This window comes from Giraffa tippelskirchi, chromosome 5 (genome assembly GCF_054371585.1).
Source record: "Giraffa tippelskirchi isolate mGirTip1 chromosome 5, T2T-mGirTip1v1.2.pri, whole genome shotgun sequence".
In the NCBI taxonomy this organism is placed as follows: domain Eukaryota; kingdom Metazoa; phylum Chordata; class Mammalia; order Artiodactyla; family Giraffidae; genus Giraffa; species Giraffa tippelskirchi.
In genome coordinates, this window is record NC_137279.1 from 13772941 (window position 1) to 13786776 (window position 13836).

Consider the following 13836-nt stretch of genomic DNA (forward strand, 5'->3'; position numbering starts at 1 on the left):
GGCATGCTTTGAGGAATAGAACATTCTACTTTTACATTTTTAATGAAGCCACAAAGCTTGTGGGGGACAGCCAGCAGAGGGAAAAGCACTGGGACTGAGTCTTCTCCCCTTTATAAGCCAAAACCCCTGTTGTCTATAATGGAACGGAAAGGACGCTGCCTAAGGAAGAGGGAACATGTGTCTGGTAGTTTGTCCAAAGGGAGCCTCCCTTTTGGCTCAGCCTCTGTCAGTTCTCTAGGACTCAGGACTCTGGTTTGCATTTCAATGGTGAGCTCTTCATCAGGACCTCAGCTCTCCACCCCCTCCTAAAATAAAGACCAAGAGATGGTCAGACTACTTGGGGAGAAGTTTTGAAAGCTTAACTGAACACTTAATGAAGGAGAGAGGCTTGAACCAAGAATGTCTCAGCTTCCCTTTCTTAAAAAAAAAAATGGAAGAAATTAAAATTTATTCTCAATGACCTCTCTCCAGATGTCCTTTCAAACCTCCATCCCCTCTCACAGATAGCTGCTGTCCCCATAAAGTCAGGGCAATATTCACACACCCAGTCTTTTCTGCTCCTTTATCTCAATTCAAATGCCTTTAGAGAGTATCTTTCTACTCCAGGGTCTTCATTTTACAGAGAGAAAACTGAGTCCCAGAGAGTGATTTGTCCAAGGTTTCATAAAATTTTGAAGTAGGGCTTGGAAATATATTTTGGACCCATAATTTTCACTTTTCTACCTGACTAGCTGTATTAGCTAATATTTATTGAGTATTTAAGTACTTTTTAGGTATGAACACAGTTAACCACCTTCAGTTCTCATTCCAAAACTATGAGGTAGTTAACATAATGACCTCCATTTCACAGAAGAGGAAATTAAAGATGAAATTCATACAAAGGGGTTAGATCATCTGGCCTGGTTCTCTATCTGGTTCTCATTCTTCTCTTCACTTTTATTCTCCTCCTTTTGCCTTTAGACCATATTTTCCCTATTATTTTACAGTAAAATTGAAAATTTTAATAATCACACTTTGAAGTAATTACTTTATAGTATATTTCAAAGTTTTATTAGTAATATAATAAAAAATACTTTATTGGTCTTTTCAGAGAAAAAAAAAGATACTACAATCTTGATTTCTTTTGCTTTGTCCATTATCCATGAAGCAGTCTTTGGATGCTTATTATTATATGTATATAATGAGCTATTCCTGCCCCTAAGCCTAGTTCTGAGTTTTCTCCCTCCTTATTTATCGAGTCAGGCTAATTTTATATTTTTCCCATGATTCCATGAATTCCTTGAGAATAAGGGCTTGAAGGCGGGAGGAGAAGGGGACGACAGAGGATGAGATGGTTGGATGGCATCACCAACTCAGTGGACATGAGTTTGGGTAAACTCTGAGAGTTGGTGATGGACAGGGAGGCCTGGCGTGCTGCAGTCCATGGGGTCGCAAAGAGTTGGACATGACTGAGCGACTGAACTGAACTGAAGGGCTATATTAGGGTCATCTTCATAAACACATTGGCTCAATATGCAGTAGGAATTCAATAATGTTTCTTTAATCAACTGTTGAATTCATAATGGTTAATAATAATGACAACAGTAATAACAACTGCCATCTAAGGGATATTTTAACCATGTTCTTGTCACATAAGTGAAATAAAAACATTCAATATTCATAATGATCTTATAAGATAAATATTTCTATAACCATTTCAAAGATGAACAAACTAAACTAAGAATGGAAAGCAATTTGCCCAAAATCACATTGGTAGTACATGGTACATCTAGGAGTTAAACCCAAGTCTTTTAGGACTCTTTCCAATATACTCCATCACTATCATGCAAAATAATTTCATTATTAGCCTGAACCTGACATTTCTAGGAAAAATAAATGTTCTGCAAAGAAAATTATTCATTCTAAGGCCAAATTATGTATTTAAATCATCTTGCTTACATGAAGCTATCTTTATTTAACTCCAGATAGATAGTCAAAGAGTTGTAAAAGTGAGGACAATTTAGCAGGATGTAGTTTTGGGGGAAAAAAAAAAGAAGCAGCTCTTAAAAAAAAGGAATAGTGTGAAGCTGTGAATATTTTATTTAGCTACTCATCTGTTTATTAGAAACATCTATCAATGCCTGTGACCAGTTTCTATTAACAACAAGAGAAAGACCAATATTCTAACATCAATTTATTTGATTCTGAAGAATAAGAAACAGTAGTAGAGTATAGCTCAGATGGTAAACAACCCATTTTCTGTTTTCACTTCTAGTCTAACTACAATTTATTTTTAGAGATGAAACTTTTTTCTCTTTTTGCAGACCTCCCTTCCATATTTTCAAATAGGGATTTTCCCTAGGCTAAGGTTTTGGTTATGTATATAAAGAGTCCCAGAATTCAGGGAGGGAAAAGAGCTTTGAAAATCAGAAAACACTTACTATTTTATACAGCTGGGAATCTGTCCTAACTTCAAACAGAGGAAGACATTCTAACTTTCTATCTTATATTCCAAAATTCAGTAACTCTCTTGATCAGAATGTTTTCCTTACATTTCTTCTAACATAAGTTCAGCCTTTTTCTTCTTGTTCTGTTTTCAGAAGAACTACAGCTGGTCACATCCCTCCAAATATTTTTTTTTTCTCTATCAATTCATGAAAAGGGAAAGATATTGGCTTCAATAATAAGCACTTGGATCTAGGCTTTCTGCCTTTATTTAAAAAAAAAACACTTTAGCCCTATTCATATCACATTAATCAAAATATGATAAATAATTCCAGGTTCCTTTGAAGAAATAAGGGAATATATGATAAAAATCAGTCTTCTTTCTTTCCTTTTAATTTTCACCCTACAATCAGTTTAAAATTAACATTTTTCTTTTTAATTAAAAAGAAGGTTACGGTGATACTGTGGTGAGAGAATAGAGTTAGAGACATCAAAATGAATCAGTTTAACTTGATACAGATACAAATAAATACATATGAAAATATTTATAGAGATGTATATATATGCAGGCTGGCTTCCCAGGTAGCACTAGTGATAAAGGACCCACCTGTCAACGCAGGAGACATAAGAGACATGGGTATGATCCCTGATTGGAAAGATCCCCTGGAGGAGGGTATGGCAACCCACTCCAGTATTCTTGCCTGGAGATTCCTATGGAGAAAGGAGCCTGGCAGGTCCATGGGGTTGCAAAGAGTCAGATACTATTGAAGCAATTCTGCACACATATTTATATGCAGGCTAATATACACACATGTATTTTCTTGCTCAGTCAGCTGAGAGGGCCTACAAGCAATGATACTCCAATAGCAATGAGCAAACTTAGTGCCCAAATCTTGGTTTCTTTCTTTCTTTTTGGCCACAGAGCATGCATATGGGATCTTAGTTCCCCAGTCAGGGATTGAACCCTCATCCCTTGCTTTGGAAGCATGGAGTTTTTTAACCACTGCACCACAAAGGAAATCTCCCAAATCTTGGTTTCTAATGGAAATTTCCAATAAAAGGAACCAGGGCTCCTCAGAGAAATGGCTGATTATAAGGCTGGAACAGAAAATATACAAGATGAGCTTAGAGAGTCTTATTGGGTCATAAATGAAGGAAATGCAAAACAAAACAAAAAAGGTACACACACACACACACACACAATAATAGTTTATGTCAAAGGGACACAGAAGCCAACTGAAAGAACTCCTAGTGTCTAAGCTGAAACAATTTGAGCAGCAAAACATAATACTAAATTACAACCCAAAGTATAAAATAAATATTCTTGAGTCTATAAGGATACAAATAAATAACTGGATAAATAAACAAACAAGGGGTTCTTCTACTATGCAGAAGAATTCCAAATAATATATGTAGAAACACCACTCTCAAGGAAATGGAAGATAAATACCCACCCCTTAAACAAAGTAACTTGCTCCTCAAAAATACAGTAAAGAAATGAGGAAAATACAGAGTAGAAACCTGGTCAACATTAAGTCCACCAGGTGATCAAGGTTAATTAACATCAACAATGATAAGTCATGTTGGTAGCATGTATTCTTAATGTGATGAGATTAGCATTTATCATCTTCCTTCCAAGAATCCCCCCAAGAATTTTTGTCATAGATTAGAGAAGTCTAATGTGCAATTTGGTATCCTGGATGGGATCCTGAAGTAAACAAGAAGCATTCAGTAAAAATCTAGCAAATATGAATGAAGTATGGTAGAGTTTAATTAATATTTAGCTAATGCTGGTCACTGCAGATGGTGACTGCGGCCACAAAATTAAAAGATGCTTACTCCTAGGGAAAAAAGCTATGACAAACATAGATAGCACATTAAAAAGCAGAGACATCATTTGGCTGACTAAGGTCCGTATAGTCAAAGCTGTGGTTTTTCCAGTAGTCATATACAGATGTGATAGTTGGACCATAAAGAAGGCTGAGCACCAAAGAATTGATGCTTTTGAATTGTGGTACTTAAGAAAGAGTCTTGAGAGTCCCTTGGAGTACAAGGGGATCAAACCAGCCAATCCTAAAGATAAATCTACCCTGAATATTCATTGGAGGGACTGATGTTGAAGCTGAAACTCCAATACTTCGGCTACCTGATGTGAAGAGCCAACTCATTGGAAAAGATCTTGATGATGGGAAATACTGAGTGCAGGAGAAGGGAACGACAGAGGATGAGATGGTTGGATGGCATCACCAACTCAATGGACATGAGTTTAAGCAAACTCTGAGAGATAGTGAAGGAAAGGGAAATATGGTGTGCTGCAGTACATGGGGTCGCAGATTCGGACACAGCTTGGCAGCTGAACAATGAACAACAACAAGAGCAATGTTAGTGCACTAGTTGCAACAAATGTACCATATCACTGAAGGATATTAACAAGGTGGGAAACTGGATATGGGGTATATGGAAACTATCTGTTCTATCTTTACAAATTTTCTACAAATCTAAAACTGTTGTAAAATAAAAAAGGTTATTTATAAAATAAATAGCAAAAGGAGCCCTGAAGTCATTTTTTATGAGGCAGGAATATGATAGAGTCAAAAAATACGAATGATTTGTATTAGTCATTTGTCATCCATACAATGAAGTGAATTAAATAATTCATGGTAATTCATGAGTGTAGTTTATCAGCAGAATAATGTCTTAAGCTTAAAATACAGAACATCTGAAAGAAATTCTATTGGGCCTATTGAAATCAGACTAAATGCATTATATAGCATAAATAAGCATTAAAAAAATGTACCCTAAAGCAAAAATACTGCTGTTGCTGATTGCCATATGGCAAATCATTGCTGCTCAAGCTAGTGTTAGTTACTGAAACATCGAGGGTAGAAGAAATTCATGATTATTTTCTCAAAAGCAAAACCTATCTATAATAAATTGCAACTACTATTTCAATCAGAACAGCTTGCTAATGAAACCAAAGTCATCAGCATGTAAATTATTTAGATTGACTATTAATATAGTTGGTGACAAACTACAGCCTCATACCAGCTTGTTGCCTCACAGTCATTAGTCAGTGTGGGACAAGAGTGTGCCTAGATTAGCATAAACCCAAACCCTCCCAGGAAAAATTGCTTAAACAAAATGTCATACTGATGATAGATCATGTATTTTACTTTCTTAAGGAACTTGACCTGCATTGACCTGGGAAAGAACCTGAGCAGAACCAAAGCAAATTCTACTATAAATGACTCTAGTGGGAGAACTTTGCTAAGATTTGATGGACAAATTTCAGCAAAATCCTTCCACTCACACTGCAGCTAATCCCAAATCTCTTGATAGAGGATTTTATGTACCACATTTAAAACATTTCCACTAATTTCTTTTGTTGTGACATATAGACTTGCCAAGGAACTGAACATCAAGATTGCACAGAAAAGGGTTTCCTCCCACTGGACTTGTAGTTTATGGCATAGGGTTGATTTTTCTAAATACAAATGTACAAGGAATTATTAGAAGCATGAAAATTCATTCAGTCATCCCCAAAGAGCACTCTTTAATGCTAAATATTTAGCTATATGCTGAAATTTTGTATAAAATTAGAACCATATTTAAGAGATGTTGGAAAAAAATTTGGGTTATGCCAACTAATTCAAACTACCAATATTACTACTATCCAATTATATAAAGAACAAAATAATAATAACTGCACACCAAAATCGACAAAAAGAGGTACAAACATATTCAGCAAATGTATTTATATTATATCTCTCAACTATATGCATCCTTTTGTCACATGAGTGTATGCTCCTTGTTTCTGTCTTGTCACAACAAAGATTTGGAGTGACGCTTTAAAAAGGTCACAGTTTCACTCTCTCTGACTCTAGTTCTTATCAAGTGGCTCCTTTAATTCAACCAGCAATTGATCAACAGTATGTTAATATCCCAAAGCTTTCTCTTCATAAAATCAGTCTAGCCAAATACATTTACCAATACTAAGTAAAACTTGGAACACTTCTAAGGAAAAATCAGCAATTTTGTTTATCTTCTGCTATCAAAAATCTATGACGATTAGCTCACTGATTAAAGGTTACCCTAAAATTTTCAGAATGGCCAGAGACTACTTTCCAAGGTGCTACTGGAAACATTTAGAGAAATTATGCACAAAACGACTACATTCTAAATGAGAAGGAAGTGTGGGAAGTCTTTGTCCTACCCTCAGTCTCTACACATGGATATATCTGGTCAGCATGTATTTATTCATAGGTCATTCAATGTATAGTCATCGAGAACCTTTCATATGCTAGACACTAGGGAATAACACAGAGATAGCAACCCTCCAGTCACACTATAATCAGCCAATATCTAGAGTTATCATGATAAGATAAATAAATAAACAACTCTTATCAGAGACATTAACATTTTGATAGTTCAGTTCAGTTCAGTCCATCAGTCATCTCTGACTCTTTATGACCCCATGGACTGCATCACCCCGGGCTTCCAGGTCCATCACCAACTTCTGGAGCTGGCTCAAACTCATTTCCATAGAGGTGATGATGCCATCCAACCATCTCATCCTCTGTTGTCCCCTTCTCGTCCTGCCTTCATTCTTTCCCAGCATCAGGGTCTTTTCCAATGAGTCAGTTCTTTGCATCAGGTGGCCAAAGTATTGGAGTTTCAGCTTCAGCATCAGTCCTTCCAATAAATATTCAGGACTGATTTCCTTTAGGATTGACTGGTTTGATCTCCTTGCAGTCCAAGGGACTCTCAAGAGTCTTCTCCAATACCACAGTTCAAAAGCATCAATTCTTCAGCATTCAGCTTTCTTTACAGTCCAACTCTCACATTCATACATGACTACTGGAAAAACCATAGCTTTGACTAGACAGACTTTTGTTGGCAGAGTAATGTCTCTGCTTTTTAATATGCTGTCTAGGTTGGTCATAGCTTTTCTTCCAAGGAGTAACTATCTTCTAATTTCATGGCTGCAGTCACCATTTCAGTGATTTTGGAGCCCCCCAAAATAGTCTCTCACTGTTTTCACTGTTTCCCCATCTATTTGCCATGAAGTGATGGAACCAGATGCCATGATCCTAGTTTTCTGAATGTTGAATTTTAAGCCTACTTTTTCACTCTCCTATTTCACTTTCATCAGTTCAGTCGCTCAGTCGTGTCCGACTCTTTGCGACCCCATGAATTGCAGCACGCCAGGCCTCTCTGTCCATCACCAACTCCTGGAGTCTACCCAAACCCATGTCCATCGAGTTGGTGATGCCATCAAGAGGCTCTTTAGTTCTTCTTTAATTCTTGCCATAAGGGTGGTGTCATCTGCATATCTGAGGTTATTGCTAGTTCTCCCAGCAATCTTCTTCAATTCCAGCTTGTGCTTCTTCCAGCTGGGCATTTTGCATGGTGTACCCTGCACATAAGTTCAATAAGGAGGGTGACAACATACAACCTTGATGTACTCCTTTCCCGATTTGGAACCAGTGTGTTGTTTCATGTCTGGTTCTAACTGCTGCTTCTTGAACTTACAGATTTCTCAGGAGGCAGGTAAGGTGGTCTGGTACTCCCATAACTTTTAGAATTTTCCACAGTCTGTTGTGGTCCACACAGAGGCTTTGGCGTAGTCAATAAAGCAGATGTTTTTCTGGAACTCTGTTGCTTTTTCAATGATCTAGTGGATGTTGGCAATTTGATCTCTGGTTCCTCTGCCTTTTCTAAATCCAGCTTGAACATCTGGAAGTTCATGGTTCACATACTGTTGAAGCCTGGCTTGGAGGATTTTGAACATTACTTTGCTAGCGTGTGAGATGAGTACAACTGTGCAGTAGTTTGAACATTCTTTGGCATTGCCTTTCTTTGGGATTAGAATGAAAACTGTCCTTTTCCAGTCCTGTGACCACAGCTGAATTTTCCAGATTTGCTGGCATATTGAGTGCAGCACTTTCACAGCAGCATCTTTGAGGATTTGAAATAACTCAACTGGAATTCCATCACCTCCATTAGCTTAGTTTGTAGTGATGTTTCCTAAGGCCCACATGACTTCACATTCCAGGATGTCTGGCTCTAGGTGAGTGATCACACCATTGTGGTTATCTGGGTCACGAAGATCTTTTTTGTATGATTCTTCTGTGTATTCTTGCCACCTCTTCTTAATATCTTCTGCTTCTGTTAGGTCCATACCAATTCTGTCCTTTATTGTGCCCATCTTTGCATGAAATGTTCCTTTGGTATCTCTAATTCTCTTGAAGTGATCTCCAGTCTTTCCCATTCTCTTTTTTCCTCTATTTCTTTGCACTGATCACTGAGGAAAGCTTTTTTATCTCTCCTTGCTATTCTTTGGAACTCTGCATTCAAATGGGTATATCTTTCCTTTTCTCCTTTGCCTTTAGCTTCTCTTCTTTTCTCAGCTATTTGCAAGGCCTCCTCAGACAACCATTTTGCCTTTTTGCATTTCTCTTTCTTTGGGATGGTCTTGATCACTGCCTCCTATACAATGTCATGAACCTCCATCCATAGTTCTTCAGGCACTCTATCTATCAGATCTAATCCCTTGAATCTGTCACTTCTGCTGTATAATTGTAAGTGAATTGATTTAGGTCATATCTGAATGGTCTAGTGGTTTTCCCTACTTTAATTAATATAAGTCTGAATTTTGCAATAAGAAGTTCATGATCTGAGGCACAGTCAGCCCCTGGTCTTGGTTTTGCTGACTGTATAGAGTTTCTCATCTTTGGCTGCAAAGAATATGATCAGTGTGATTTCAATTTTGATCATCTGGTGATGTCCATGTGTAGAGTCATCTCTTGTGCTGTTGGAAGAAGGTGTTTGCTATGACCAGTGCATTCTCTTGGCAAAACTCTGTTAGCCTTTGCCCTGCTTCATTTGGTACTCCAAGGCCAAGTTTGCCTATTACTCCAGGTATCTCTTGACTTCCTACTTTTGCATTTCAGTTCCCCATAATGAAAAGTGCATCTTTTTTGGGTGTTAATTCTAGAAGGTCTTGTGACAATACCTTCACATGATGTGTACAGAACTGTAGAAGTGTCTTTGATAATTAACATTTGCCTTATCTTTGTTTCTTCCCACTCCTGATATTACTGGGGTTTCCCTGGTGGCTCAGATGGTAAAGAGTCTGCCTGCCGGCATAGGAGCCTTGGGTTTGATCCCTGGGTTGGTAAGATCCCCTGGAGAAGGTAATGGCAACCCACTCCAATATTCTTGCCTGGAGAATTCCATGGACAGAGGAGCCTGGCAGGCTACAGTACATGAAGTCGAATCGAGTCAGACATGACTGAGCAACTAACACTTTATCTTTGCCTCTAATATGTTACTGGTCTTATTCACCTAAGATTTCTACTAAATAGCTATTTTTGTTTCCTAATTAAACTTCCTTTCTTATTTATTTTTTAATTGGAGGAAAATTGCTTTACAACATTGTGTTGGTTTCTGCTGTACAACAATGCAAATCAGCCATAATCCTCTCCCTCTTAATCCTCCCTCACCTCCCCTGCCCCAACCCTGTCCCACCCCTCTAAGTCATCACAGGCATAGAGAATGGACTTGTGGATACAGTGCGTGAAGGAGAGAGTGGGACGATCAGAGAAAAGAGCATGGACATATATACATCATCATGTGTAAAATAGATACCTGGTGAGAAGTTGCTATCTAACACAGGGAGCCCAGCCTGACACTCGGTGATAAATAGGTATTTTATACTTAACGGTTAAGGATCACTAGCGGTATTAGGAAAGTGTGAAAACTAATATTGCCCTCTACTGGCAGATCCCTCAAGTAAAAAGCATTGTGTCTGTTTTGCCATTTACCTTATTCCTCAGTCTTTGGGGATACATTTTGAGGTTAAGAGATTAGAGTTTGCTTCTTATAAGTAAGGCTTGCAATTCCTTTGGAAACAAAGTCCAAAATGTCTAGGCAATGATGACAAACATAGTCAGCACCAACTAAAATAAATACTTTTAAAAATACAGTTCTATCCACATCATGTGAAGGTACTGTCTCCTAGCATAGCAGTTTTACCTTAATTTCATCTCACTGAACCTGAATTTAATCATCCAAGATGCTCTAGGCTCCTGTGAACTAGATAGCTCTGACATTTGAGTAGGCTTTTCAGTTCATGTGATAGATGATGATGCCTCTCTTTTTACCATTGAGATGCATGAATTTGCTCCAGTTAAAACTTCAGTTGTAGCACAAGATCTGGGGACATGAATGTTTCAAGATATTTGTAGGAACTCTCAGTCTTAGATGATCCTGTGTTAATAGATTAAGAGGCATTACAACATGAAAGTTCCTTGTTTGTTGAAAAGATTTGAATCACACTTGAAAGTTGATTCCCACATTCTTCAATGAATTTCCCTTTTTTTCATGTGGATACAAGAAGCTTTGGTTGTGAGCAAGCGCTCTCTTATTTCCTCTCTGTATTTCTAGGACTTAGGAGTGTCCTATAATTGATACATATTTAAGGAAGTCTTCTTGAATAGATTAAGCCTCATTTCTCAATAAAATGCTTCTGGTAGAATGGGGTATGGTGTGTAGGAAGAACACACGCTTTGGAGTTGAACAGGCTTGGATTTAAATCCTAGCTTTGATAGCCATCTGTGTGGTAGGAAATTCACCTAACCTCTGTGAGTGACAGGTTTCTCATCTGTAAATAAGAAATATAATATCAATACTTTCTTCTTGTGCTGCTGTAGAGATTAGATGAGATAAACTATGCAAAGTATATGGTACATAACAAGCATTCAAAAATTTAGTTCCCTTTCTTTTTAAATTGCAAACTTCATTCTTTCTAATCAGTATTACACAACAAATTCAGCTCAGATACATTTTGACAAAGGAAGAAAGAAAACGTGTTGTAGTTACATTATTTATTTAATTTACAAACCTTTCTTTCCCCCACCAGGAATAAGATGTATATATAAGCTTCCATCGGAGAAGGCAATGGCACCCAACTCCAGTACTCGTGCCTGGGAAACCCCATGGACGGAGGAGCCTGGTAGGCTACAGCCCACGGGGTCGCGAAGAGTCAGACACGACTGAGCGACTTTACTTTCACTTTTCACTTTCATGCACTGGAGAAGGAAATGGCAACCCACTCCAATATTCTTGCCTGGAGAATCCCAGGGACGAAGGAGCCTGGTGGGCTGCCGTCTATGGGGTCGCACAGAGTCGGACACGACTGAAGCGACCTAGCAGCAGCAGCAGCAGCAGCAGCATAAGCTTCCATATTTTGCTTGCTTGAGGGTTTCTACCAACTTCAAAAGAGATTACATACACTGGGGAAGGCACTAAGGAAATTTATTTTACTTACCATCATTTTCCAATTAACTAAAAGTGGAGAAAATTATAACACCTTCCATTACATTAATGATTTGCAGATTTCAAAACACTTTGTACTCTCTCACTTCAGTTTCATATTAACCGCATTTTAAAGCTAAGGAAACTGAGAGCAGGGGAAATAAGGGGTGGGGGAGCTACCAAATATGGGGAGTAAAATCAGAAACCATGTGTTCTGACTTGTCCAGGGATCATTCCTAACCCACCTGAGATGCTTTACTTCACGCATTCTCCCAAGGAGCCACAATTACATGCTCGCTTGCGCTCCCTGCCGCCTGCTTTGGGCACTGCATCCCAAACCCCGCGTTTCCTGCTGCCGATGGCATCGTGGGGCTTCCCACTATGGCTCAGTGGTAAAGAATCTCCCTGCCAATGCAGGAACCACAGGAGACTCGGGTTTGATCCCTGGGTCGGGAAGATCCCCTGGAGGAGGCAATGGCAACCCACTCCAGTGTTCTTGCCTGGAAAAATCCCATGGACAGAGGAGCCTGGCGGGCTACGGTCCATGAGGTCGCTAAGAGGCACACGCGATTGAGTAAGCAGGCACAGTTAAAAAGGACACCCAAGTCATGAGTCCTGGAGCTCTTTTTTTTTTTTTTTTTATGAGTTCTCGGTAACTCACAGTCGGGCTTGTGACGAGTTGTTTAGAATTAACCACTCTTTCATCATTTTACAAACACTAAATGCCCTTGGTGGCATTAAAAAAAAAAAAAATTCTAGGGAGGTTCTCGGTTTATTTTCAACATTAAAGATGCTAAAGCAAATGTGAATCGAATGGAAAAGTTGAAGCTCTTGTCTGTAGGGCTACAGACTCAGAGTCTCCATTTGAAACAGCTGTGCCTTCAGTTTTCTCCTGCAGCGCATTTATTGACATTCTTGTTGTGTTGCCAGTGCTAGCTGGTAGCCAGCTGTGCTCATCATACTTTAATTAAAGAAGCTTCCACACTATCAAGAAATATTCTGTGTAAAAGATGTGTAACACCTTCCTACCACTGTTCCTGTATCAGATCTATCGCCATGCTTAGGCTTTAACTATATAATCTATTGTTACCCTTGCAGTCCTACATCCCAGATAAAGTGTATTCAGCTGGGATCCCTGTACCTTTAAGGGAACTTGATCTCCCAACTCATATTTAGATTTGTACATTTTGATGAAGAGAAGGCTCATATTTTTAATAGATTTTCAGTTGGATCTATTATTCAGAAGAGGGATAAAGAAAAATGGCTGTAGACAGGTACCCCATTATATTCATTTTCAGTGCAAATAAAATAATACTTATTTCTCATCTTAAAACTTCAGTCAACAATAGGAGACTTCTGGAGGTAAGTTAAAGACTAAGTAAAGTAGGAATAAAACATGAGAAAGGAAATTTAAGTTCAAATAGTATATCTGTTAACAGGCAATAGATGATGAATCACTTATAAAGAGTAGGTTATAAAATAGAAACTTTTCTACCATAATTTTGCCTTTTTTAGTCAACATATTAACAATAAGTATTTGTAAAAACTTCTGGAAGAGGATTTCTGGGAGGCAAAGGTCATATTACAAGCTTATAAGCTCATGATGCATCTGATAAGAAAGTACATAATCAATTTTAATAAATAATAATTTATAAATCGACAGATTACAATTTGTAGATATTCACTGTTTTTCTTTGCTCACCTTCCCATTAATCAAGTGAAGCAGCTGGTTCAAAGCCATTGTCCATCTTGCTTCTTTCTCATCATGCAGAAAAGTTCACAAAAGTTCTGCTTTTGCTTCTTTATACCCAACACCAAAATATATTATGGTATTGGCCAAACTCATCACTGCATTTCAGACTCTTTTGTTGACTGTAATGGCTACTCCATTTCTTCTAAGGGATTCCTGCCCGCAGTAGTAGATATAATGGTCATCTGAGTTAAATTCACCCATTCCAGTCCATCTTAGTTTACTGATTCCTAGAATGTCGATGTTCACTCTTGTCATCTCCTGTTTGACCACTTCCAATTTGCTCTGATTCATGGACCTAACATTCCAGGTTCCTATGCAATATTGCTCTTTACAGCATCAAA